The sequence below is a fragment of the Hyaena hyaena genome, unplaced genomic scaffold (genome assembly GCF_003009895.1).
Source record: "Hyaena hyaena isolate Hyena2069 unplaced genomic scaffold, ASM300989v1 scaffold_92, whole genome shotgun sequence".
NCBI lineage: Eukaryota > Metazoa > Chordata > Mammalia > Carnivora > Hyaenidae > Hyaena > Hyaena hyaena.
In genome coordinates, this window is record NW_024080723.1 from 1,914,229 (window position 1) to 1,940,728 (window position 26,500).

The 26,500-nt window shown below is 38.6% G+C and overlaps 1 long non-coding RNA gene across 2 annotated transcripts; it reads left to right on the forward strand.

Moving 5' to 3' along the window:
- Positions 1-7,098: 7,098 nt before the first annotated feature.
- LOC120233469 lies at positions 7,099-12,296 on the forward strand. 2 transcript variants are annotated; one of them, XR_005528834.1, is made up of 3 exons: positions 7,099-7,207; positions 11,881-11,965; positions 12,040-12,296. It is a non-coding gene; the product is annotated as an uncharacterized LOC120233469 (long non-coding RNA). The 2 variants fall into 2 exon arrangements; XR_005528833.1 differs by having other exon boundaries at positions 12,062-12,296.
- Positions 12,297-26,500: the final 14,204 nt, after the last annotated feature.

The window sequence follows — 26,500 nt, forward strand, 5'->3', positions numbered from 1 at the left end:
ATCAAAGCCAAAGACTGTAAATCAAAATACTCTGAACACACACAAGCACTTCCGGGACACCTTGGGCTTTCACTGGACTCTGGGGACAGACATTAGGGTTATGTTGTGTTTGTCAGGGAAGAAGGACACCTGGTAGTAACCCCCTCTCGGTACACTTGACCTAGGGAAAGATAATGAGGAAAAATACTAGTAAGTACTCTATTAAAGTAGAGTACCCGTACTTTACGGAAAGGCAGCTGGCAGTGAAAAGCCTTGAAAAATATGCTGTGGGCTTTTGAGGGAGAAAAAGCATGAAAGGGAGTGGCCTTTCAGAAACCAAATCTTAGGGTAAATTGGATAGGCGATTCCTCTCTGGGGCTGTGTGCCTTGATTGTTTAATGTGTGTAATTATATAGAGAAAAAACGTTCTGGGTATTTGTTGTTGAATAATTTAGCTTAATCCTGCTGATTGAAAAATATCCAAACCAACACCAAATTGGTTTTCAATTGTTTCCATATTAAGACCAATGAGAATGATTTTTAAGTGTATTGTGGTTTCCTTTAAATACATTTCAGCTCTTTCCATAAAAATGGCTCATTTGGCAATTGAATAAGGTAATTTGACTAAAATGACTAACATTCAAATAATCAAAATGGTAAGAAAAAAATTATGAGATTTATAAAAAGCCTACTTGTACAGTCGAATTTTTAGAAATCATTAGCTAAATGTTCCGACGATCAAACAATAAATACATAAGTGGATTAATGAAACATAAATGCAAGCTCATCTAAATTTAACTTACTTTAAATAAAATCCACATACATGTTTGAACATTGAATTTTAATTATGTATGTTTTAGGGAGAAGGCAGGGGTTTGAGAGTAAATACAGTAAATTAATTATAAGTTTCTTTTTTTAAAAAAATTTTAATGTGTTATTTATTTCTAAGAGGAGGCAGCATGAGCAGCAGAGGGTCAGAGAGAGAGGACGGCACAGAATCTGAAACAGGCTCCAGCTCTGAGCCAGCTGTCAGCACAGAGCTCAACACGGGGCTCAAACCCACGAACCGTGAGATCATGACCTGAGCCAAAGTCGGACGCTTCACCGACTGAGCCACCCAGCGACGTGGTTAATTATATGTTTCTAAGAAGTTATCCCCAGGTATGTTTTATTCTTTACTTCTGGCTTTTGAGCATTGCATAAAAATCATACTATAAAGCTCTCTCATTCTTTTTTGTTTTCTTTATATGTTCTCTTACTCTGAGTGGGTAAAACCACTGTAAAATGTGTGCTTCTCCTGGGGATTGGGGATGGGAGAGTCGTGAAGGTAGCCATGGATGATTTGGGTAGCACAAATTTGTGAAGAAGGCACCTGAGTGGCTCACTGGGTTGAGTGTCTGACTTCAGCTCAAGTCATGAGCTCATGGTTTTTGGGTTCAAGCCCTGCATCTGGCTATCTGTGCTGACAGCTCAGAGCCTGGAGCCTGCTTCGGGATTCTGTGCCTCCCTCTCTCTGCTTCTTCCCCACTCATGCTTTGTCTCTCAAAAATGAATAAACTTTAAAAAAAAAAAAAGGAAGAGAACTGTCTATGTCCCCTTTTAATCAGCACCTCAAAGATCCAACTTTTCAATTTCTATTTTAATTCATAATTTATAAACACCTGCTGCTAAGTACAATTTAAGATTACAGCAGAGGGCACATTTACCCTAAGACCATAAACACAAAAGTAGAAAATCAATGAGTGAAGGAGAGAACAAGCCTACTGAGCAGTTGTGTTAATACCTTTGCAGTATTCATGCTAAAGCATGAAATCTAGCCATTCTTTCTCACTTGGGTGAATTTGTGTTTGTAGGGCTAGATCTACACGATGTCAAAAAAAAAAAGAACATTTTACTTAAAGCTCTTTGGGGGAATCCAAGTAAATGGAAATAACTTTTTTTAAAAAGGCAAATGAATGTTTTTGTGTGTTTATTTGATTGGTGCTGCCTGTACTCGCCCAAGATTGTATTGTACCTGGGGGGCATTTCATGAATTTATCAAAAGGGATGCTGCTTGGCCTGGGAATGAGAAAGTTATCTTCACAGGCACTTTCTCTCTGGTGATAAGACCCACTAAAAATTCAAGTGATTTAAGAAGTTTTGGGGCACCTGGGTGGCTCAGTCAGTTGAGCGACCGACTTTGGCTCAGGTCATGATTTCGCGGTTGGCGGGTTGGGGCCCTGCATGGGGCTCTGTGCTGACAGCTAGCTCAGAGCCTGGAGCCTGCTTCAGATTCTGTGTCTCCTCCTCTCTCTTTCCCTACCTTGTTCGTGCTCTGTCTCTCAATAATAAATAAATGTAAAAAAAGAAAAAAGAAAAAAGTTCCTTGATGTTTAATGAAATCAGCAAGAAGCTGGTAACAGTACGCAGTACTTCCTAAATTCACCTGGTTGAATGCTAGAATAGCTAAGGAATGTGAATATCACCTCCTACCACTCCAATTCTGATCCTACTATCACATACTGGGTCTAGGAGAAGAACCCAAATTAGGTTCATATTTGTCTTTAAAATTCACTCAAAATTTACATTTTATCTCATAGCAGACTTGGAATTCTTTCAATTTCAAAAATATGTTCTAATTTGACATTTAGTCCTATTTAGAAGCACCATGCTTACCCGGGGCTCCTTATATCTACAGAATCACCTTCAGTTCTCCTGAGGGTCCTGATACCATGACTGGAGAATCAGTGTTCTGAAGAGTAGCTCCATCAAGCTGTGATAATTTTGTAAAATATTCTTCTTAACCCTGGGGATGGTTTTATCCTGGAAAATAATTTCCTAAAAGTACTTGGTGATGTTGGAGACACAAGGAGCCATCTTTTCAACACTTGTCACTACAGTTCTTCTGATCACATCAGTTTTTCTGCTCTAGTCTCAAAATTTTACAATTACTCAACTACAACTTTATGATTGCTTCAGGGAGAGAGAAATCTAGAAATTGACCTTGCTTTACCATCTTAATCATTTTTTTCCCCTTCAACAGCAATAACAAAAAATTATTGACTTACTTCTGTTTCTAGGGCACACTCCTAGGTAAACAAAAAAGTACAGGCATGATTCCTGCTTTTAACCTACATGATAAACTAAAGAAAACAGATCCTATCCATGAGAAGATAATTAATTATAAAAGGTAGCGAAACATGGATATATATTATGTAATTAGTCATTTAAATCAATGAATGCACCCTAGGTGCCTTCTCTTGATCAGGCGTCGGGCAAAGCCGTGGTGTAGATCCAAAGCAAAGTAAGATGTTCTTACACATTAATATACCCTAGTGCAATGTAATTAACATTGCAATTGAAGGTATGTGGACCTTGCTATGGAGGCACAAGAGGGAGTGACTAGTTCTTAGGGAGATTTTGTGGAAGAAGGTTTTCCCCATTTTACTAAGTTCATCTGTTCCATTTTGGGTATCACTCACAGGGATAATCCTTTCACCAATTTCTTGGGATTTTAATGTCTATTGGGATCACTTTACCTTCTTGCCTTACGACCTCTTAGGATTGGAACATGGGACAGGAATGGGGCCAGGGAAGGTGCATGGACTTCCAACTCTGTTCTCCAATATTCAGGGCTGTGAGATCCCACATAGGCTCCCTCTTCTATTCCCGGTAGCAGCTGATGCCAAATTTTACTATTCTTCTCAACCCAGCCTAAGCTCCTCTGTCAGCAGATAACTTTCTTTGCCTCCCAAAGAAAGTTTAGAAACCATTTATATGCCAGATCATCAGTTTCTGGTCATTTTAATGTCTTTGTTTGTTTGTCCCCTCAATAACGGTTACCCTGTCTAGACTCCCTTTCCACCTCCTCCCCAGACATACTTTGTTCCCCTTACCTGTGCGTGCTCAATAGGTATTTGTGGAACGAATGCTGCATTCTTACACCTTTTAACATCCCTCTCCCCTAATAACAAAGAAGTCCTTGTTCCTACTAAGGATGTTCTTCTTGCCTCTATTCCAAATCCTATCCGCTCCACGTCTTTAGGAGCCTAGATTTCCCATTTTCCAATCTTTTCATCTAACTCTTTTTTATCAGCACATACATATTTTTTAATCTCGTATTAAAAATCTATCATCCTCTTCATTCTAGTTCTTTCATCTAGCCAGCCTACAACTAAACTTCTTGAAAAGAGATTCTGCACTTACTGTGTGGACTGCTTCACTTGCCATTCACCCCTTGATTTCACTCTGACTTCACTGTCTGATGGTCAGAAGAAATCGTTTTCAGGGGCGCCTGGGTGACTCAGTCGGTTGGGTGTCTGACTTCGGCTCAGGTCATGATCTCCCACTTCACAAGTTCCAGCTCAGAGTCCGGAGCCAGCTTTGAATTCTGTGTCTCCCTCTCCCTCTGCCCTTCCCCTGCTCATGCTCTGTCTCGCTCTCTCAGAAATAAACATTAAAATTTTTTTAAAAAAAGAAGAAGAAATTATTTTCATGAAAATGGTCAATGGCCTGCTCCTCTTTCCGACCCTTTTCAAGGGGACCCGTATCATGAGCACTCCCTCCATCATGCATTCTACTGCATGATTAAGGGCTTCCTTTGATTACTTACCAACTGGATTTTGTTATTTCACACTTCCATTGTTTTGTCATTTATTCCAGAAACACCTATTGAATATTAACATGTACAGACACTGTTATAATTCCTGAGAATTTACTGGTAAAACGACACAATATTTGTACTAAATACAACTTATAGCCTTATGGAAGAAGCAAGCATTAAACAAAGAAACAAAACAATGGTAAAACTTGGACTGCTATCATGGTTTTGCAGAAGACATATAGTGCTCTAAGAGCATTTAATAGGAGCATCAGGCCTTTCAACAAACTTGAAGATGTCCCTGAGAAAGGGACATGAGGGCTGAGTCATAAAACAGGACAGGGGTTAGCTGGTCAGAGATGAGTGCATGACAGGTGGAAATGGGATGTGTAAAGTCCTGAGTTTGGAAAGAGCATGGGAAGTTTGAGAAACTGAGAGAACGCTGATGTGGCTGGAGACCAAGGACATAAGGGATGAGTGACATCAGGGGTCACAGAACACAGTAACTTTTAGAAGAGGTTAGGGATTTGGGTTTTTAATACCAAGATTTTGTCTTTAGGATGGAGGTTATTATTTTTTTTCATGTCTTTACCCTTAGCGACTTACTAGTTTAGAGCAAGAATCATCATAGGCTCTCATTCAATGTTTATTTAAAAACATTTTTTTAATGTTTTATTTATTTTTGAGAGAGAGAGAGACAGAATGCGAACAGGGGAGAGGCAGAGAAAGAAGGAGACACAGAATCTGAAGCAGGCTCTAGGCTCTGAGCCGTCAGCACAGAACCCGATTTGGGAGCCCACGAACAGTGAGATTATGATCTGAGCTGAAGTCGGATGCTTAACTGTGAGCCACCCAGGAGCCCCTCATTCAATGTTTATTAAAGAGGAGGAAATGGACATTTGAGTAGATCTCAAAGACTGAATATGATTGGCCAGCATGAAGGGGGCAAAGACATTTAATTGCCAGGAATTTGTGTTTAGAAAGACACGGATATATAAAATGAACAGTTTGCTTTAGATAGGGCAAGGGCTTCAATGCAGTTGAATGGGAGGTGGAGCTAGGAAAGAAAAAAACTAGAGGGGATGAGGGGACGTGACACAGGAAGGAGAGAAGAGAGGGGGGCAGCTGAAAGAAATGTTACAAGAGTTCAAGGGCAGGTGAGACCACCAAGGGTCCGAACAGTCAGGAAAAATCATATAAGAATTATAGCATCTTGGAGGTTTGATGAGAATTTTGTTTGAAAGGACAGTTAGATCTTCGACAAGCAGAGAGGTATGGGAAAGCATTCTCGACATGGGAAATAAAATGAATTATGGCCTAGAGGCCGGAGTATACTGGAATTCTTCCTTTTCTAGTAAAAGCGGCATCCCTCTTTAACCTCTGTACATGTTTCAGCATTTTTTTCTGGTTCATTTCCCATAATGAATTGTGTGAAAAAAAATAGTCTTTACCAAAAACGTGTCTACATCCTAAAAAAAAATCCTAAAAAGAATATTTTATTTTTATTAGGTGTTTTGTGTGATTGAAAGTAACTTAGAAAAATGGGGAAAATGGCCTTTTTTTGTCCATAAATGTAGACTAGCTAATACATTTTGGGCTGCATGGTATTTTGTTTATTAAGCTCACTATCAGCCTCTTTTGTTGCCAGCTGAAGTACAGTAATATGGTTTTATTCCAAATTTTACACTTTGCCAAAGGTCTGTTTCTCAGCTGCATTTTGGGAACAGCTGTCAGCCCCAAGCAATCTGATTGCTTTTCATGAATGATAAATCACTTCCCTGTACACTGATTTGTTTAGGTACAATAGGAAGAGACAGCTTTCCACCTAGTATGTTAGCAGAATTGGTAGGGTGAGGATGGTGGGGGAGAAGCCTGAAAGTTCTAGTGGGCGTTTCCTTAGTACTCAATGTTCAATTAATGTTAATTTCACTTGGGACGAATACTGGAAAGAAATTCTCTTCATTAGCGATTCTGAAGGCAGCAGGAAAAAACAGTGGTCCTTCCTCAATTAGGAGCCATTATCAATTACCACTGGGTCATTCACTTGAAAATAAAAAGAAAGGATTCTCCAGGATCACAAATTCTTTTGTTTAAAAAGTTGCCCATACCAGTTGTTAAGGGTTGAAGGGGTGTTAGAAGTTAGAAAGAGAAAGCTCAAGTTTCATTAAAGTATCCAATTAGTGAGCCTCAGCCGTCCATGAAAATATTTATCATGTTCCCAGCTCAGCTAAGATCTTATCTGCTCCAATTTTATTTGCACAGAATCACAGAAATCTACATTTGCTGCTGCTTCACTTTCCAGGGCAACAGGTAAAAGTCTGAAGGGAGGCTAACTGGGCAGTAGGGCAGGGGTGTCACATCTTTCATGTATTGTTTACTGCTTCAATTATTTAAAAAATTTTTTAATGTTTTATTTATTTCTGAGAGAGAGAGAGACAGAGTGAGCAGGGGAGGATCGAAGAGAGAGGGAGACACAGAATCTGAAGCAGGCTCCAGGCTCTGAGCTAGCTGTCGGCACAGAGGCCGACGTGGGGCTCAAACCTACAAACCGTGAGACCATGACCTGAGCCGAAGTCGGACGCTTAACTGACCGAGCCACCCAGGCACCCTGTACTGTTTCAATTTTAGTTCTGGAAAAAAAGTTTTGAGGTGAGAGAATTCAAGTCTCTCTTTTGCCTTGAGGTTTATTCATGGTGGTGCTGTCCCTGTGTCTGTCTCTGGTGGGCTACTGTCAACATTCTTCTGTGAGCAACCTGAGCAATGTACATGCCTCACTCTTCCTATTGAATATAAAAAGTAATCCGTAAATCACAGATTTTTACTGAGAAGAGTAAGTGGCCTGCAATGGCATCATAATATGATTTTGGCCCCCAGTTTGTAAAAGTATCTTCCTTTGCTAAACACAGATGGCCTGGCCATGCACTCTGTGCTTTGGTTCTGTGTGTCCCCCTTCTGGGTGCCCCCAGACTCTTTGCTCAGGGGATGGCAGCTTCAACCAAGCTGACTTGCTACAATCAGACAAAGCTGAAAACTTATGGGCATCATTCTTCAGCTGGATGTCAGTAGGCCAGGCACTTACTGAAGGGATACTCTTTTATTTTAATAAGTAATTTATTTAATGAGCTGACAATGGCAAATTGTCAAATATGGAAACTACAAGGATGAACAACACAATTACAAGGAGTGGGAAGTCTATTGGGCTTGCAGTAGTCGGTATCCTCAGATGTGACGTTCCTTGAGCCGATTTCAAAATCACTTGGCAACTGATTCGAAAAGGACGTCTACCATTCATTGGAGAGACGTCACCCCACAGTGAGTTTTAGAGTTAGTAATATAAAAATGGCAGGTACAGGGTGTAGACGGTGTGGGGAAATATGGCGGGTGGTCATATTTTGTGAGAATAGAGGTTAGAGCCATGGAACACGTGTCCCCTGGCCAAATCACTCAGGTGGCAGCATCTGATGTTTGCTTCCAGTGTGGAAAGACCCCTCCGCTTGGGCTCTGCTGTCAGAGGTATGTCCTTCAACTAGAGAGCTATTTGTTCTCTCCTGGTGAGTGGAAGGGCCCGGATTTGAAGAGGTTTAAGTTCCTTTCCAGATTCTGAGATAGGAGTTCCCTGAAAATAATAAACATCCTTGTATAAGATATGTATAGGATGTGTTACATTAATTCCCCAATACTGGCTCTGGTTAGTGACTTCTAATTCTGTAAAAGTGACAAGTCATTTAACCTAAAGGTAGAATATAAAAGTTTATAGTAATTCTACTGCTCCAAATGTAATTTAACAATGACCTATTGAGTACCTACTGGGTGCCAGGTACTGTTTTAGGCACCAGACACATAGCAATGAACAAAACATCTTTGCTGTCATAAAGCTATCTTTCCATGAGCTTCTTGACAAGTTAGCATCAGGTAGCCACAACTCACACTTTGAAATGAGCATTCCTTCTAGGGGCCTATGGCAAAAGTTTATATTTTTTTTTGCCAAGTGAAAAAAAGGGACATTGTGAACTGTGCTATGTCTAATGTGTCTATCTGATGCAATGTTCAGCAATTCCAATTAGTTTCTTCTAACTATGTTAGAGTCTAATTAAAACTCATATTGCTTAATTCTTCCCTCTGACTCTGGGGGACTCTGCAATATGCCCGTAATCCTTTATAGGCCCAGATGCAGGGGCGAAACCCCGTTTCTACTCAGAGTCTGGGTTTCTGTGCTTGAACTTGTTCTGTATCGCTCCTCTACTGGCAACAGTGCCTAACTGTGAGGTTCTGATTTGCACATGCTGCTGGCTGGCTTTGTTTCTGAAAGGAATAATGTGCATGGCTGGTCTCCAGCGATGTGTGGGGGCCGCCTTTTGGGGGCGTGTAACACTCTATTTTCCATCCTGCTTAGAATTCTGAGGCTCAATGTCTAACATCTGTCATCGTTCACTTTGGAATTTTAAATTATCTTTTTTTATGATTAGAACAGTAATAATATTTATTATTAAAATAAAGTATAATAAAGAAAATAAAAATAACCTAGAATCTATGACTCTGAGTTAACCATTATCAGCCTCCTCTTTTGCATGTATTTTGTAATATATGCAGTCTTGTATTCTGTTTTTGTTCTCAGGAGTATATTGTGGGAATATCCAGGATATTATTGAAAATCTTTTAAGATTTAATTTAATGGCTACATAGTCTTCAATCATATAGTTTAGCATAATTTATTTAACCATGCCTTATTGTTGGACACAGTTTCTAATTTATTACTCTTTTACAATACTGTAACAGCCTCATTGTACATTTCAAATACCTACCCTAAGTAAATCCTTAAAAATAATTTCGATAAATGAAGTTCTTGGATTAAATGACATGAACACTTTAAGGCTCCTCCGGTATACCACTTGATTATTGTCTAGAATGGTTCAGAAACTGTACTTGCACTAGAATCATGTACAAGAAAAATCTGTCAGTATGTTAGGCAAAAGAAGCATCTCCTTGTTGTTTTATTTTCCACTTGTTAGAATTCTAGTGAGATTGCATATGTGTTTTACAAGCTTAGTGGCCATTTATTTGTTCCTTTAATCTGTATATTGCCTCTGCTTCTTTATCTATTTTTCTATTGTTGTGTAGTACACTGATTGATAATGGCCTTCCAAGGATGCCCATAACCTAATTTCTAAAAACAGATGAATATGTTATCTTACATGGCAAAAAGGGGTTTTTAATGATATGATTAAATTAATAGCCTTGAGATGGGCAGATTATTGTGGATTATCCAGGTAGGAGGCAAAGGATCAGAGTCAAAGCAGGTGTGATAATGGAAGAAAAGGTCAGCAGAAAGGAGAACCTTGAAGATGCTAAGCTGTAGGCTTTGAAGTGGGGGCAGGGGCCATGAGACAAAGAATGCAGGTGGCCTCTAGAAGCTAGAAAAGGCGGAGAAGGGGTTCTCTTCTAAGGCATCTAGAAAGAATGAGCTCTTAAGATAACTTGGCTTCAGCCCAGTGAAACTGACTGTGGACTTCTGACCTCCAGAAATGTAAGAAAATAAATTTGGGTTATTTTAAGCCACTTAGTTTGCAGAAGTCTGTTGCTGCAGCAGGAAATGAATACATAGTGTGATCTTATTTTTCTTATTGATATGTAAATTCCCTTTTATACGATAAAGTTCTTAACTTGTCATATATGTTACACATATTTTTCCCAGGGTGCAGTTTGCTTGTAAACATTGTTATAGTATTTTCTGATACAGTTTTGTTCCTAACTTTTAAAATATTATTGATGTTACATGGGATAAGCTTTATTTCAGTGGTATACAAATTTTAAAAAGTATGCAGTCAAATCTATGCATCTTTTCCTGGGTGATATATTCTATTGCTTTTAAATCAGTTTTATATTCACCAATGTTACTTCCAGCATTTTTATGGTATGTGATTTTTCATTTATCATTCTTCATTAAGGTTTTATATATTTTTAGTCCTATTTCAGGGCTATCTTGACTGTTTCATTAATCTGTCAAGTCCTGTGCTACTACCACACCATCTAAATTATTGTAGCTTCATAAAAGTTTTTATACCTAGTAAGCCAAGTACTCATTCATTACTCTTTTTCTTAACATTTTTTTAAAGCTGGTCTCAACATGTCACTTTTCAAGATGAATCTTGGAATCATTTAGACAAGTTAAAAAATTTCATGGGTATTTGAATTTGAAGTTTGCAATAAATCTGTAAATTAATTTAGAAAGAATGGCATGCTGTTAACGACATCTTCCTTACCAGGGAAGAACATGCTATTTTTTATCTATAAAAATTAAAAATATATATTGATATAAAGTATTATAGATTTATTGATATAATCTTAGATGTTATTCAATAAGATTAGTTTTAGGCATTTTGTATGTTTTGTTACAATGGGAATTGGAATGTTTTCCCACAGTATTTTTTAAAAAATTTTTTATAGTTTATTTATTTTTGAGACAGAGAGAGACAGCACATGCATGGGGCAGAAAGAGAAGGAGACACAGAATCTGAAACAGGCTCCAAGCTCTGAGCTGTCAACACAGAGCCCGACGTGGGGCTCAAACCCACGAACCGTGAGATCAGGACCTGAACAGAAGTCAGAAGCTTAACCGACTGAAACACCCAGGCGTCCCCCAACAGTATTGACTAATTTTAGCTGATGTCTTGGAAAGCTCTCTACTTTTGTATACATATCGTCAGCTTTACTGAACTTTACTAATTATGACTTTTTCAGTTGATTCTCTTTGGGTTTTTATGTATATAATTGTATCACATGCAAATACTGCTGATTTTACCTCCTATATCCTAACAGTTTACCTTTTTTGATTTCAAATTTTTAAAGTATTAACTAAAACTTCCAGATCTATTTTAAATGTTCACAGTAACGTGATGTGTCTTCGTTTTATTCATACGTTAAACCTGAATGACTCAAATAGTTCGCATTTAGTGTGGCTCTGGCTATTAGCTTAAGAATGGCCTTCTTTTTCATGTTAAGGAAATACTCTCTTCTTAGGTTAAAACACGGACTTAAATTTCTGATTGTTCATTTTCTAACTGGATCTATTGAACTAATATATTAGATGAGTTGTTTTCTGAATAATAAACTCAATTTGTGTTTCTAGGATACACTCTATTTTGCTTACTGGATGTTCTTTGCAATATGCTATAGACTTTGGTCTACTGGATGGTTTGTTTGTTAGGATTATTGGAACTTAAAGTTACAAATGAGACAAGGCTGCGGTTTTAATATTTTCCTTGATCAGATTTTGGCACTGGGGCAGCATATAGCTTTCTAAAAATATTTTTGGTGTTTTACAGTTTTTCCCTATTTCCTGAAGCATATATTGCATAAGGATTTGAAAGAAGTCACCCATAAAACTAGCTGCTCTGGATCACTTTGGAGGTAAATTTTTAAAGTTGTTCCATATCTTTTATGATTTCTTCTAATTAAGTTTCTTCTACATTAGTCATTTTCAGTAACTTATATTGCTTTTCACAGAATTGTCCCTTCAAGGAGATCTCAGTGAATGGGGCTTCCAAAGAATGGTTTGGATGACCGTGTTCAGTTCTCCTAAGGTGGCACATAATGTCTACTATTCCAGATGCCAAGAAGAGAAGTGAATTTATTATCAGCATTGGATGCCTTACAGCTTAATTCTTTCCTGGAAACTGGTTGAAAAGAGCTGGAATAGAGTTAAACACGACACATTAAAATAACTGTAAAAGCCTCCTCATCTGTTTTTATAGTCTATCTCTCCTTCTTATATTTACTTACATGTGGATTAAAGCTTTTTAGATTTGCTTTAAAATTTTTTCCCTCAAAGAACCAGCCCTTGGATTTTATTTACGATTTTAATATGATTCTCTTTACTAATTTGGTCATATATGCTTTCAGCTTTACTATTTCCTTGAATCAGATTTTATTAGGTTTCTTTTGTTGGACTCTTCCTAATGATTTGATTTGAGTAGCTGACTCATTTCAAAGGGGATAGATACTAGGAATACTGGAGCTGAATGGCTAAGGTGAAGGATGGGGCAGGGGTAGGTGAAGATCTCAGCTCTGAAGACTGGTATAGTTAGGATCAGGGTGGGCCATGAACGCAAAAACAGAGACTTTATTTTGAATGGCCATCATTGGGTGTTAGTGGTTTGTAGAGCTAGGAAACATTATTTACTCTGTGGACAGTTTAACTCTACAGTCTGCCCAGAATGCACTGTCTCGTGAAGACAATCTATGCTGATTAACCCAGTCCTTGGTTATACGCTCTTTGTGGAGGATCTGTCGTGAATGCCACATGTCTTCTTTCTTCAGAAGACTTTCTGAAAAGATTTTCTGAAAGGCAGAAGTTAAGCTGGCTCTGAAAGGAGGAAAGCGTGAATGGGTCAGCAATAAACTTCACTAATTTGCAGTGTGGAGGGAGGCGAATGGAGGTGAGAGTGTAGATCGTGGATGAGTAGAGAATGGGTTGATCGTCTCCCCAGCATGTCAGGCTTATGGAGAATCTTCACAAGGCAGCAGATTTGACTCCTTAGTGCAGTAAATGATGGGGAGCCATTGAAGGTTCTTGAATAGGGAATGCCCAGTAAAAGCATCCTTTTCACACGGTTAGGTTGGCAGTAGTATTCAGACTGGATTGAAAGGGAGAGACCTGGCTCCAAAAATCAGGGAAGAAGCCATAGGTGTTTAAGTGTGTGAATTTAGTGACTAATGGAATACAAAATGAAAGGGTGGTCCCAAGAGGTGACAGACGGAAAGCCAGAGAAAGACAGGGAAAAATTAAAGACATCTCTCAGTATTGGTTCTTCAATATTTGACACAGGATGGCCACAAAGAGGCCCTATTTGAGAAGAAATATAATGTATAATTATATTATACATTATATACATTATATTATACATTGGACTGCTTGAGTTTGAGGGTGTGGCTGGACATCCACTCAGAGAGTGGCTGTGGTTGGCTGGAGTGCAGAACTGTAGGGGATATAGAAGTTTTGGACTCGAATGATGGGCTTGGATGAATCTATCAGGAACTTAAGTGCAGATAGAGAAGAGCAGAGGACAGAGGCCTGCGGAGCTCCAGCACAGTTTTGGAGATTATCAGAGAATAAATTCAAACCGTGTAAGTGACAATGGAGATGGGAAGTGGTACATGGGAATCAAAGCCAGTAGGTAAAACAGCAGGTTGGATTATTAGTTGGGTAGCAAAAAGAGAAACGTGCTGCTTCAAAGAAGGAAAACAGGGTTAATGAACAATAACATTAATGTTGGTAAAATTTATAATGGCAACACTATGAACGTTTTTATTTAGTATAAACATTGGATTATGCTTGAAGGTGTGCAGGATAAGGCAAAAAGAAGTTATACAGGGAAAGTGGTTTAAATCCACGAGCAAATTTTAGACTTCTTCTGAAAAATATTAGCTATACTGACCTAGATATGTTCATCAAATTGAACAGAATATGGTTATGTTAGGAAAAGTTCAGACAAATTAAATTAGATGTAGTCTACTATCATAATGCTTTGTTCAAGTCAGAAGAAAGCACTATTCATATTAGTTAGCATATAATATCCGAGAGCAGAGGAATTGCCAACTGATGACAAATATGAGCAAACTTCATGCTAAGAAGTTGTAGGGTAGTTAAAATCCAGGGTTAATCTGTTCTCAAGAATAGCTGGATGGTTTTATCAATATTGCTGTTTGGCCCTTCAATAAGTGGAATCTACGTGTCTTTGAAGTTTATAAATCAAAGCGACTTTGATATGAGCTTCTTTGGAATAATTGAAAAAATACTGGCTTTTTTCATTTTTCTTTTCTCGAGTCGTTACTGGAATTTGCATACTTCTTTCAGAGTAATAAAATTTCATCTAAAGTTTAAAGCAGCCACTTACATTTTGTTAAACTCTTAAGTTTAAGAAAGTTTTTCTTAGAGTGGTGATTTACATGTGGCTGAAAATTACAAGAAAATAATTGGTTATACAGTGTTTTCTTTCCTTTCCTTTCCTTCTTCCTTTTTTCCCTTTCTTTCTTTCTTTCTTTCTTTCTTTCTTTCTTTCTTTCTTTCTTTCTTTCTTTCTTTCTTTCTTTCAGAGAGAAGGAGTAGAAAACCCTGGATAAACAAAGTAGAAGACCATTTTTATTTCTGATCAAAGAGAAGATAAAGATGTACATGTCAAGTGTGATTTAAAAGACCTTGCCCTTGCTTATGCTGAAGAGGAGGGAAGCAAGCTAGGAGCTGGGGGATTGAAGTTAGAAGCAAGGCCAGGGTGCTTGGAAATGGGGTCACCCCGCGGGAGGCCAGCGCAAAGATCAGAGTGTGTGGGGGTGTCTAGATGAAAATGGAGAAGGGCTGGTGAGGAAGAAAGAGATGGGACCTAGAAAAAGTCTGCAGGAGCCCCCTAAACTGGTCCAATTGTGTTCTTTTGTACGAATCCGCCTCTGAAGCCCAAGGCCTCATCTTTAGGGCTGCCACTCTGTTAAAGGACTAAAGACCCACCATGCCGAAGCCAGCAGCTCTCTGTAGTTGCCAAAGAAACGTTCTTTCTTCAGGTAGAAATGTAATTTCTCTAAGACACAGTATTATATTTTTTCTCCAAAAATCCTTCTTATTAGGCTTCAGTTTGCTCTCCCTTCTGGAAAAAGGCCCTACAGAAGAGAATGATATCACTGGGCTCTGTGCATATTCACAGACTCTTCCTGAGCTTCTGGAAAGTTGGTCAGAGTAAAACTGGGGGCGGTGGTGGTGGGGGAGACCTGAGATCTATGTGCTGCTCCCCTGCTTCTGGGATGTTCTCAGTGAATCACGGTGCTGAGATTTGCTGCCCAGGGTGTTCTGATGGAATCTAAGGGAAAGACATTTTCTATAGAGAACTTTCTTCCATGGATTTAGCAAATCCATTATCCTGTCAAAAGAGTTTGGCTTTCTTTACATGAATAGGATATCCTGGGGAAAAAGAACAACCTGGAGGGGAAGGACAGTGAAATTATTAGGGGAATGGACTCTGGAGCCAGTTTGGCTAGATTCACATCCCAGAGCCAGTGCTGGCCAGCTAGGTGATCTTGGGCAAGGGCTGAATCTTTCTGTGCCTCATTTCTTCATCCACTAAATGGAGATGATGGTAATGTGACAATATTTATCTCACGATGTAGCATATGATGATAATACTAAAATAGTAATGACAGTGATAATACTTACAAGGTTGTACCGATTAAATGAGTTGGCACATGTAAAGGGCTTAGAACGGCCCTTGACATATATGAAGTACTTTATAATTTATTTTTAAACATTTTTACACTTTCAAAGATTTTATTTTTAAGTAAACTATATGCCAACATGGGGCTCGAACTCACAACCCAAGATCAAGAGTCACGGAATCTACCCACTGAGCCAACCAGGTGTCACATTTTGTAGTCTAGTTGTTATTAGTAAATGATGAATTCAGTGTTAGAGACTGGTCCAATATTTTATGTTTTCTGTAACATGTGGGTTATGGTTTGAGGTCAAAGCTGTCTATCAAGTTTCCTTCCTCCCCAATATTTCCCTTGTTTTATAGAAAGCAAATCATACTTTTCCTGCTTGAAAATGGCAATAATGTTGTTTACTTACCATCTGGATACTGTGTTCCATATTTTTGTTCTGGTGCCAAGATAAAAATGAAGATCTTTGAGTAACTACTTCAATATAGCTCAGTTGATTTAGTTCAGTGAGTTGCTATTGGCTGCCTCCACTGAGACAGCTCTGTGAGTTTTTTAATTTTTTAATTTTTTTAAATGACATTTCAATGAGTCATTTGCTAATGTTTTTAAAAAAAGGAATTTCTTTTTTTGGAACTAGAACACAAAAGCTTCCTGGCTTCTAAGCACTCAAAAGTATAAATAAGGTGACTAAAGTCAGTGATAGAAAAATCTGAAGGGAATTATTTATACTCTCAATCTTCCAAGAAAATGCCGAGGAGTGCCCATTTGTTTGAAAAGGAACTTGGCGCTTGGGTTTCTTTTCCATTTCTCATAGTATGTTTCTAGTGGTTGGAATTCATAGATATGTTATTAATTCAGTCAATTTGTTTTTTTCTAAAACTTGAATTGGGTACTGACCTCATGTAAGGCAAAACACTGCCCTAGGTGCTAGAGGGGCAAAAATAGATGAAACAGGAGTCTGGGCCTTGAGGAGCTCACTATTTTGTGGAAAGGATAAGACGACATAAGGATAACTAGAATATATGGTGATTTCCTAGGTGCTGTATCAGGAAGTTAAGGAGAGTCCCACAAAGATTTGGAGGAGAGAAGCAGCAAAGTTAGCACTATTTTCAGGAATTGAAATAATATTTGAGTTGGATATTGAAGGATAGGTAGAATTAAGACAATAAGAGAAATCGGCAAAGGTAAAATGGAAACATGGGAAAGGATAGGAGGCATTTTTAGGGAGAAAACATATTATCTAGTACCCCAGGGCTGCTCTAGGCCCTGCAGATAAGAGCTGAGCGAGCCAACGAGGTGCCCAAGCTCAATGGAACATGTGCACTCGTGGGTAGGAGCAGAACGTGCCTAAGTAAGCAAATAAGGTAATCTAACAGGAGAGATGCTATAAAATGAAAATAAAATAAGAAAATGACAAGTGACAGTGTTGGGAGGAGAAGTTACTTTCGAGTGGATGGGACAGGAAGTCTTCTCTGTAGAGGGGAAATCTGATGTGAGACCAGAAAAATGAAAAGCCTTTTGAAGGCCTTGGGAGGCTTGTGTGATGAACACAAAGGCCAGGGTGGCTGAAGCGTCATGACCGGTGGTGACAGTGATACCAGTTGAGGTCAGAGACACAGACAGGCCCGATCTCATAGGGTCTTAAAGATTATTGCGACTATTTTGGGTTTTATTCCAAATGCAATGGGACACCATTCAGGGTTTCACACAGAGGAGGGACTTGTGAATTACATCTTAGAAAAGACACTAAGGCTGCCATGTGGAGGACTGTGGAGTATGGACGGTCAGGATGGAAAGTAGAGAAATCTCTTGGAGTTTATTGCAGCCGACACCCAGCAGAGGATGCGGCCTCAGACTGGGGAGGTAGTGGCGAGATGCGAGCTAATTCTGGAAGGATAGGGAGTCACAAAGTGCCGGCCTTCACATTCTCTCAGTCTGAGAATTTGAAATTTATTCTGGAGGTAGAAGAAGAATAAAATTATTTGTGGATGTAGAATTTTCCAGCGTCTATGCTTTGATTTCTTTTCTCCTGTGGAAGATGCGTTTTTTAAAACACACATTTAGTAATTGATTAGTACATTATATAACGAGTACTCTGTGGTATGCTAGTGATTTGACAGATAAGTGCCTCTTAGAAAGTTGTCCACTTTATAATTGCCGTGGAATCAGATCTTGGGAACATCTTCAGAAACACAGAATAGAGACACAGATTTTTTTTAGCATAATGAGTCTACATTATACTATTAAAAGTACTCGATAATAACAAAATAAAGTGTTGTTGGGGCGCCTGGGTGGCTTAGTCGGTTGGACGTCCGACTTTCGCTTAAGTCATGATCTCGTGGTTCATGGGTTTGAGCCCCGTGTCGGGCTCTGTGCTGACTGCCAGCTCAGAGCCTGGAGCCTATTTCAGAGTCTGTGTTTCCCTCTCTCTCTGACCCTCCCCTGCTCACGCTCTCTCTCTCTCTCTCCTAGAAATAAATAAAAATAAAAAAAATTATTTAAAAAAAACAAAATAAAGTGTTGTCATATAGATGCTATAGTCTGAGAAATTTGAAAGTTCTAGAGCAAGAATGCACTGGATGTTTATAGGCAAAAGGCAAAATGTAAGTGCAAAAGTGTTTATAAGACCACAGGAAATGTAAATAGTGGGGAGCTTTGAGGAATGGGCAAACGAAAAAGCTTATCTCCACCGAAAAGTGAGCAGTCATTCCTCAACTGTGTCACTGCAGATATTCTAGTTTTTTAAAGGGAAGGATCTGAAAATTGTCTAATTTTAAAAAGATAGAAATTAATACAATGTGCAGTATATGTAGGTTTGTTTAAGGCTGGGGGGCCATAATCTGTAGCTTCCTAAGTGAAGTCTCCTCCAGCAGCCCGTTAAACGACTCTGCTCTGGCCAGTCCATGGCTCAGCTAGAAACAAAACTCAGTACTTTGAAAACTGACACCCGATGGGTAGGAAATAGAGGAAGAAAAGACTGTGTGTGTTGTGGGAGAGGCTGAACAGAAAGAGGAAGCAGAAAAGTGAAAGGATGCTCAGTGAGGCGGACCTGTGTGGTTGGATGGCAACAGCTGGGAAAAGAGAGAAACATTGTGCGTGCCGTTATCAGTACCCCATGAGCATTTGTGATCGTATGACAGTGAAGACTTTTTCCTTTTTGGTTACAGACTGTACCTGCATGTCTTTCCAGACACTACGGGGGTTAGTGGAATCTTGACGTAACCTAGACCCTTCGTGTCTGTGACTTCCTTTTCACGAATTATAGATATAAGTTTATTTTCATTCTTAAAATAAGCATCCCAATTAAAATTTCTTGTTCAGTTGAACTAGGCTTCCCATTGGCCCTCTGGTCCACACTGCTGGGCCACTCCAGTTCTTAGTGACCTTCCCATTAGCTGGGTATACAGTCCTAATTATGGATCATGTCTAGAAATCAATCAGTCTATTATGCTTTTGTGACCTCTTTGCTTTGTTACAGTATTTGACAACAAGGAATTAACTTTTTTTCATGTATTTATCTTGTCTTCCCAAATACTGAGTAATTTTGAAGGCCGAAGATCTTAGCTTATCTTTCTTATACCCACCAGAGAGTTTAATACGGTACCTTTTTATCCAGAAATGTACAAGATAAAAAATAGTGAAGAGCAGAAAATTACTCTTAGCCAACCCTACTGTCTATATGAGATAAGAAACACCTCTCTGGTTGATTCTACACCCCTCCCCCCAACACTGGATTGAGAACTGATTTTTTAAAGACTTAATTGATGACTATTTTGTCATTGCACAGGCATGGCTTTTGTGTTATAAAACCCAAGAATATCTCTATCCAAAGCAGAAGATTGTAACTGTTCAGAATCCTGGAATTTACCTAAGCCATTTAATTAGAACTTTTAATTTAATTTAATGAGAACTCATTTTTGTTTTGTTTTGGCCAACGAATATTTAAAATTGTGACTGCTCTGTGGCTCAGTGTCTACCATGGTTGCAGCATCATCATTTGGATCAAGGATCATGAAAGAAAGGCATCGCCAAGGAAATCTGCGATTGCAGAACTCATTAGAGAAAAGGAACATTGTCTTTCTTTCCCCACATTATGTTGCTGGCTAAAAAAGAATTGCCTTGCAATCTGGTTAAAGAAGCTATAAAAAACTTTAGTGCGTATTTGAAGTTAACTCTTAATATGATGTGGGAAACAATGGCATCGAATTTCAACAAAAGGAAGCAATACATCAAGTAGCATCTTGTCAAGGACCTGTGCTAAAGAATTTACTGCAGATTATCAAATTTTGTTGGGGATTATTTATGTATAGGGCTCTGGGCACCTTGGAAGACATAATGGAAAAGAAAAAGATGAAATCCATGCTTTTGAGGTCTTTCAAATTTAGTGGAGAAGAAGACTCCCTAAGTAAGTAGTGATATAACACTATTTTATTTATTTATTTATTTATTATTTATTTATTTATTTATTTTCGAGAGAGAGCAGCCACATGTGAGAGCTGAAGAGGGGCAGAGAGAGAGGGAAAGAATCTTAAGCAGGCTCTACGTTCAGGCGGGGCCCAACTGGGGGCTCGATCTCACAATTGTGAGATTATGACATAAACCGACATCAAGAGTTGGACGCTTAACTGACTGAGCCACCCAGGAACCCTATAGTACAACATATTATGACATATGTGTCACCAAATACACAGTGGGGAAATGAAGGGGCATTGATCTAGCCAAGGAGCTCTGAGAGAGCCCTAAGGAATAGTTAGAATTTGAGGTGAGCTGGAACGATGGATCCCCACAGGAAGGATGTGGAGACAGAAGGTTTCCAGATGAAGAGAACCAAATGAGCAAAGGTGCAGAGATAGTGGAGTATTGTGTGTCTTTAAGGATTATGAGTTGTCCTGAATGGCTGGAGGAGAGGATTTCTGCCAACGGTGTGTGGGGGACAAATAGGTGGAAGTGTGTGTGGGAATTAATAGTAGAATACAACAAGCCTCTCCCTTAGGATTTCCTTGTGTCCCAGGTAGAATAGAACTTCTGCTGGTAAGAGCCATATTTTATTCCTTTTTATCTTTTAATACCAACAAATGCTTAATATTCTTGTTACTCTGTGTAACCTTTTATAGGTATTTACATGAGTGTCTGGAAAATGAGGCCCTTTATAAATGTTGAATCTGGTAAGTGTGCACGGTTTTAAAAGCCAAGCGAGAAAGTTTTGGGTTTGGTTCTGTGTGTGCAATGAGGTTCCTTTAAAACTTTGTGAAAAAGGAAGTTTATGGTCAGGGCTGTGTTTTCTGAAGATAACATAAACAACCATATGGAGATCAAATTAGAGAGAGGAAAAGCCCAGGCAAAGAGAACTGTTAGCCATTGTCACAAAAGTCTGGGTGAGGGAGACAGAGCCTGGACCAAGGGGGCAGTTGCCATGGGAATAGAAGAGAGAAATAAACTCAATTAGATTTGGCCACATTTGGATTTAGAGAATGCAGAAAATGGACGTGAGGGGCCTGGGGTCACAGTTACCTATCGAACTCAGGGTCTTTAAAAATCTTTCAACCATTTGCTACTTCTATTTAATTTATCTCTTATTGATGAATTCCAGCATAAAACGTTAGTCTTTACAAACAAATGCTGGACAAAGCCAACAGCTTGAGATTATCCCCAAATTATTGTGGTTGACGAAAACTTTCAAGGAGCCTTGAATGCAGGAGCCATTCACAGAGAAGAGGAGGGGTTCCAAAAGAAGATTTAGGGGTTAGTGAACATAGTGACTCCTGTCAGATTTGTCAGATAAGGACTAAGTGTCAGTTATGCCTCAGAGATTTTGGTTGATGATTTGGAGTGGCCTTCAATGTGACAAATTCACACAGCTGGATTTAAAATATTTAAGGCATTTCTTTAAAGCATTTGCCTGGCTGGGGATTGTGAGGCGTAGGAGTAGGTTCTCTGCTTTTAGGGAATCTTACTTTTCCCTTGACTTGAAAAGTTTTGGGACGCCTGGGTGGCTCAGTCAGTTAAGTGTTTGACTTCAGCTCACGTCATGATCTCATAGTTCATGGGTTCAAGCCCCGCATCAGGCTCTGTGCTGAACGCTTGCTCAGAGCCTGGAGCCTGCTTCCGATTCTGTGTCTCCTTCTGCCCCTCCCCCGCTCACACTCTGTCATACTCTGCCTCTCAAAAAAATAAAAAAAATTGTAAAAAAATTTAAAAAAAGTTTTGTATGAAATCAAGAAAATGTGCATAACAATACATTATTTTCCTCTAGTGAGGAAATAATTTGGCTACTGTCTTCAGCATTGTGCTTATATGAAGTGAGAGAAAACATTCACAACAAATATATACTGTATCTAGTCAGGTTGGGAAGGGCTTCCAACATAAAAAAAGAAACATATGACTTTACCAAGGATTTCCCATTTGTCCACAAAATGATAAAATGTCAGCATCTTCTGACAGCTTTGAAGATTGTTTAGAATAATTTGGTTCCCACAGGCGACTACTATTTAAAGAAATTGCCCCAAGTGTGAACAGTAGAGGCATCAAACCAATTACCTGTGGAAAGTCAGAATCCAGTGATGTCAGAACAGAGGAGCTATGGAACTTACCACTTACAAGATGGTTGAAAAAGAAAGAAAGATGGATGAAACCATATGTATGAGAAGCATCATGGAGGACTTCTCAAATGAAATATCCCATAGCAAAGTAGTAGGCGTTTTCTAACTGTTAGAGAACAGTGTTTATTCCCAAGTCCTCGTATTTGCAGCATTAAACCCCAAACAAGGATGAGGCTGCTCTTTCTTGGGCTGCATTGAGAAGACTATGGAGAAGGGACTGGCATAAAAGTGGCAAGAATCAATATTCATTTGATAAAAATGTTTCATTATCAGGATAAACAACAAGAATTCATCCAAATAACTTTTATTGAACATTTACTTTGTAAAATATTACAATAATACAAAAAATTTTTAAAAAGACAAATGTACTTATCAGGAGTCACTAGTACTAACTATATCATTATTGATTAGAGGTGGGGCTGGACAAAGTTGGGATGGGATGGGATGGGATGGCTTTCAATGTTTTCTGTTTTCCTGTTTTTTTCCCCCTCTGTATCTTTCTCCTCTTTCTTTTTTAAAAGTTTATTTACTTTGAGAGAGAAGGAGAGAGAGAGGGAGAGAGAGAGAGAGGGAGAGAGAGAGAGAGAGAGAGAAAGAATCTCAAGCAGGCTCCACGAGATTACAACTTGAGCTGAAATCAAGTTGGACGCCAAACCAACTGAGCCACATTGGTGCCCCTTTTTCCTCCTTCAGTTTTCTCCTTTCCTTGTTTTGTCCCTATTCCATGTGCTTTTCCAGGCCCTTTCTGTCTTAGAAGAAGGTGAGAGGAAAAGGTAATTCACTCCATGACAGTGGCTCTCAACTCTGGCTCAAGTGACTATAATGAGTTTAGGCAGGATAGGGAGGATGCTCCCAGAGATTCTGACTTTGGTTTTCCTGGGTGGAGTCTGGCCGTTTATGGCTTGGATGCAGGCATGGTTGAGAGCTGAGTGGTCTGCAAACTTTCTCCCTTTTACCCTTGAACATAATTTTGAAAAATTCTGTTTCTCTTTTTTTTTAATTTTTAAATGTTTTTATTTATTTCTGAGAGAGAGAGAGAGTAAGCAGGGGAGGGTCAGAGAGAGAGGGAGACACAGAATCCAAAACAGGCTCCAGGCTCTGAGCTAGCTGTCATTACAGAGCCTGACATGGGGCTCAACCCACGAACTGTGAGATCATGGCCAGAGCTGAAGTCAGAGACTTAACTGACTGAGCCACCCAGGAGCCCTAAAAAATTCTGTTCACTTTGCCCACTTAAAGTTGATGTCTAAACTGTTTGACATAAGTTTAAATAGTAGCTTCAAATAATGTAATTTTGTACATATTACAAATATTGATTATTTTAAAATGAAGAGAAGAAATTATTCCATGAGTCCAATAAAACCAAAGACTATGGACTTTGATTCCTATCTACCATTATCCATTTAAGAAACAGATGAAGAAGCCCTCTTTTAAAAGTTGGAAATTTCAAATTTTTCCTTTACTTCCTTGAACTCTTACTTCTATTCTATTTCTCTCACAGAAATATAGGCTTATTGATTATTTCATCATAATTCTCTGCAATAAGAAAGTAGTTGTCAATTTAAATTTAACATTTTAAAAAGTTTCAAAAGGTTTTAAGTTAAAATCATTCTTCCCCACTGTTGAATTACCTTTGAAAGTACTATTAGCATGGAGTTGACATAAATATATTCTAAATTTTAATAATTATTAAACCTTAAAATATCATTTTATTGGAAATGAATTTTTAAATGAGATGTATGGAGCTTTAAAGAAGTCAGTTAGCTTAGTATCCTTTTTAAAAACATTTTTATTTATTTTTTGAGAGAGAGACAGAGAGAGAGAACAAGCAGGGGATGGGTAGATAGAGAGGGAGACACAGAATCCGAAGCAGGCTCCAGGCTCTGAACTGTCAGCACAGAACCCAATGAAGGGCTCAAACTCACGAACCATGAGATCATGGCCTGAGCTGAAGTCGGATGCTCAACTTACTGAGCCAACAAGGAACCCCTCAGTATCTTTTAATGTATAATACTTAGTGATAAAATGAAACAGAGCTCAGTACCAATAACACCCCATTTATTAGTTTTATAGATGCAAATACTGACAAGCCTCATAAATAAAGAGATTGCTATTAGAAAGAATATTGTTGGGCACCTGGGTGGCTCAGCTGGTTAAGCATCAGACTCTTGATTTTACCTCAGGTCATGATCTCAATGTTCGTGAGTTCGAGCCCTGCATCAGGCTCTGTGCTGACAACTCAGAGTCTGCTTGGGATTCTCTCTCTCCTTCTCTCTCTACCTCAATATAAATAAATAAACTTTAAAAAAAGAAGCAATGTTGTTATGACAGTGTCACTTAGTTTTTTTAAGCTGCTTCTGAATTGTATGCAAAAGGTAAAGTACTCAACAGTTTCTTCTTTAAAACATTAATAAATGTCAGTGGAAATCTGGATTCAATTCTTCCTTCAATATTGTTGGAAGCAAAAAACTACCTGAGTAACTTGGAAAAGAATTTCTTATTCACTCACTGAATCATTCACTTTCTCAACACTGACACCAAATGAATCCACTGTTAGATTAATGTCACCCCAGGAAATGCACCATTGTAATGTTTGTGATGGGTGAGAAGTACGTTTTTATTTATTTATTCACTTTAAAATGAAAAGAAGTAAGAGAAGTGAGAACTCACAACTGGGTCAACATCTTGACTGTACTTGATGTTGAGCAGATGATTTTTTTTAGGAAAGAGAAGAAATGGAAATTGAAGATCTCAGCCTTTTCCCATTCCCAGTTTATATATATTTAATATATTAGTTCTCTCATAAGTATATTTATGTATTAAGTGAAGATACCTGAGGAAAAAGGAAAATGTGGTTAAATGGAAGACATTAACTATGGGAGGTAATAAAGAATTTGTGGATGAGAATGTTATTTGACCAGAATTTCTCAGATCCTATGTCATGGGCAACTACAAATTCCATCTACTTCTTTTTGACTTGCTTGGTTGATAATTGAAAAAGCTTCCACGAGCTTGACTGAATCTACTGAAGTAGATTTACTACATCAAATATGTAAGCTATCAGTGCTACAAGTTAAAATGTAAGGCAGACAACATATTTAATTTTCAGGGTTAGAGCAGTTGCACAAAAAAGGCAAGAGCAACAATGGTAAAGTTCATTTTAATGTATCTTATTTAATCCAATCTATCATATTATCATTTCAACAAGCTATCAATATAAACATTGTTAATGATATATTTTTTTACATTCTTATTTGTGTTCTAAGTCATTGAAATCCAGCGTGTCTTTCATACTTACGGAATATCTCCGTTTGCACTAGTCACATTTCACGTACCCAATAGCCACGTGTTCCTGGTGGCTACCCTATGGGCAGCGTGACTACAGATGACTGGAAAGTCAACTTTGCGCATTTTCTAATAATGTTTGGTAGATGTAAAGCCAGTTCTTCAAAAGTAGGAAGAAATGTAAACTCATTAATTTTCATTTTGCTAAATGGCATCCCTTACCCTATCTCATACTCCCTATGAAATCTGGCACTTCACTAAAGTTCTAATTAACTACTGATTTTTGCAGCGTGTATCACTTCTTGGCAAATGTGCATAGCATAGTACTTATCACTCTCCTAAATTACATTTGAAGTAGAATAATCAAGTCTATTTTTTCATTAGAAAGCTGATTTCTTCCAGCTTTGTATTAGTTGTGTTGGCTCCCTGTAAACTGCAAAAATCAATAATTTAAATGCTTTTCCAGCAATAGGCTCAGTTCGAGTTGAGATCTACCTCTAGTCCCCATTTCTATGAGGACTGGGGTCCTCTTCCTCCTCTTCCTCCTCCTCCCATTTTTTTCTTCACTTTCACTCTTCACCTCTGGCCTCCTCTACTCCTCCCTTTCTGCCCTCACAAGCCCAATTTTAATTCAGGCCCCGATGTGCCCAGTTTTAATGGATGAATAATGATTGGTAAAGCATCTGGGTTTCCTTTGCCAGTGACTGGGACAGTGGCTCTCAAATCCTAGCATGAATCAAAATCACCTGGAGAGCTTGTTATAACCCAGGATCTCAGGCCCTGGCTCTGGAATTTCTGATTCAGCAGTGTGGCACGGGGCCTGAGAATTTGTATTTTTAAGTTGCCAGGTGCCGGCAAT